Raw genomic sequence first — 3,029 nt, forward strand, 5'->3', positions numbered from 1 at the left:
TTCCCATGAAAGAGAGTCAAAGGAAAACCATGCTGGAGGTAGTTTGGGGGTCTTTAATGTAGTTTGTTTTAATTAAGATATTTCAGAATCCCAGCAGTTTGGGAGACCCTAAGCAACTTGGCGAGTCTCTGTCTCTAAGTAAAATACAAGAAAAGGGCTGGGGATATGGCTCAGTGAGTGCCCCGAGTTCAATCCCTAGTACCAAAAAAAAAAAAAAAAAGATATTTTGGAAGCTGACCCCAGCTTTAGAAAGTAGTGGTTTCCCTCACAACATCTCTCTTGCTCTGTTTCACCACATACTAACCCCCTGGCCACTTCCCAGAAGGTTGGTTTCCATGGAGACTTCCCTTCACCTCCTGCATTGCCATTCCAGAGCCAAAGAATCCAGTTAAACATTGACTTGGTTATGCTACTCTCTGAAAAACACAGCTGTAGGAATAGAAACCACTATTGATCATTAAACAAATGTCTAACACCAGGAAGGACATTAACAGAGACGGAGAGCAGAGATTTAGAGAAGTCTTAAACTTGACCCTTTCATTGCAGGTACCCTTGTAAGGACTAGTCATCAAGAATAGCTAAGTCATCTTTGGAAATCAGGGAATACATGCTAATTATGGAGAGTTTTGCTAATCTTTAATTTGAATCAGAGTATATGTTTTTCAAATAGGAAAAAGAAGCAGCAGAGTGGCCAAAGTTTCATTTGATTTTTCTATCAATGATTTCAGTTTCCTTTGAAGGACTACATTGAGAGAAGGCAGGAAGACAATAGGATCCTCCCACCCCAGAAAAGGGAAAAATATCTTGAATAAATTATCCAAATAAAAGCTGTTTTCAAAGCCAGCCTATTTACTACATTTTTAAAAAACAGAAGACTGGATGGGTGGGTAGTGATTTATGCATGGTGGGGCTATGGGTGATTTTTATTTTATGTTTTATACTTAAAAACAAGACTCACTGTCATATTTTAATTGCTCATGATCATAGATTACATATGTTTCCATCATGTCTTCATAGAGAAATTTTAAAATATATATATATATTTTTTTATTTTTGCAAAATCCGTTTGCTAAGGGGATAACATGGTTTTTGGAAAGTCTTGAGAGTCAACAGAAAGATTCTGCTCTCATTTTTTGCCTTATTATTATTAAACTTGGGGAAATTATATTTGTGGGGAATATATATTTGTGAGGAACCAGCATAGTTGATGAGGAAATATTTAAAGAAATGAAAATGTGTTTCTGGCTATTTTTTTAATTCTTTTTATATTTATCTTTTTATTCCTGTCCACTTCCAAGCTTTGTGACTTCCATAGATTACTCAGTGTCCTCCTGCTCTGTAAAATAGGGTTAATAATAATATTCATGAAAATGGAAGAGCTTGATTCCATTTATAGCTCTTAGACCACTACTTAGCAAGTAGTAAGTTCTCCCAAAGCATGGACCCGTGTCCTCTTCCTCCTAAGGAAAATTTGCTGTATGTCCACATGTGCATAGGATAGTCCTGATTGCCCATTGATAGAAATTCATTAAAATAGACATGTTCTATGTGTAAAAATAATTTTACACCTAAGTATAGAAAATCCAGTGAGGATAAAGAAGGGTTAATTAATTGAGTCTACTTACCTGAATAAACAATAGTGCTGAAGAACTATCATTTTAAAAAAATTTCGAAAGGCAGCAGAATACAACAGACACTAGTATGGCAATATGTAAATCAATGGAAGTGTAACTGATGTGACTCTGCAATCTGTATACGGGGTAAAAATGGGAGTTCATAACCCACTTGAATCAAAGTGTGAAATATGATATGTCAAGAACTATGTAATGTTTTGAACAACCAACAATAAAAAAAACAAAATAAAAAAAATTTCATCTGTTGAAAGGATTTAATAAGCATCATGGTAAAAAGTTTTAATTTCATTAAGAGAAAAATGAGAATTTAATCTCTCCTATAGACTTAGACATAGATGTAGTTCCTTAACCACTAGAGTTGGCACACATTAACATTAAAAAGCTCTTATTAACCCAAACCTGACCATTCCCAAGACTACCCATAATCCTTTATAATGATTATCCCCTGCAATTCAAGAATGACTATAAATACACATTATTATATGCAAAAATAATAAATAGGGTGTTATTTGTAATAGAATTCACAAATATGGAATGAGAATACAAGTTTATAAATGTCTCAAGATGAAGCTCAGAAAGGATTAGCCACATTTTTTTCTGAAGCTGAAGATAGTACCCAGAGTAAAATTTATTAAGACAAAAGCACAGATAAAAAGAGAAGGGGGTGAGACCCCAGAGGGAAGGGGAAGAGCAGGGGCTAGCAGTCCCTGTGAGCTATTTCCGCATGTGAGGACAGCAAACCCCCAGCCTGGCACAGCTCCACAGGCAGCAGGACCTGGCACTTCCCACAGAATTGCCTTGCACAAGCTCAGAGTGCTGGGACTTGTCTCCCCTGGTATAAGGAGTGCCCTCCCACAAGACAGGGTGAGCCTAGCTTTGAGGCAAAAAGCTACAGTCAGATTTCTCAGTCAGAAGTCTCAGCTTTTGTTTTTGATTCACTCCAAACTAGCCTTGGGGCAAGCCCGTTAAGTCATCTTGTTTAGTGGATTTAGATTCTATAGAAATTTAATACACGTTCATAATGAGATATGTGGGATTTCCCTGCTTTCTAATAAAAGAAAGTTTAACATTTGAAAGGACAAGAGACAAGATTCAGGGCTTTAAAGTATGAGTTTGATATCACAGAGAGATTTAGGTGCTCTCAATATTTCCTTAAAGCCTTCTATAGCCTAATTATCTAGTCAAAGTCTTTAAGAGAGGAATTTTCTTGCTGGGTATAAACATTTACCTACCTTTGTCCATAGGACTGTGATTTAGCTACTTTGCCTTGGTTTTGATGGACTTGCAGAGTCATCCACACTCTTCTAGCCTCACACCTTGTAAGGTGGTTGCCTATGGTAAAGAATGTGCTTTTGGTAGAGAAAGACCAATTTATTTGATAGCTCACCAGCTACC

This window comes from Spermophilus citellus (genome assembly GCF_964194105.1).
Source record: "Spermophilus citellus genome assembly, chromosome: 4".
NCBI classification, from domain to species: domain Eukaryota; kingdom Metazoa; phylum Chordata; class Mammalia; order Rodentia; family Sciuridae; genus Spermophilus; species Spermophilus citellus.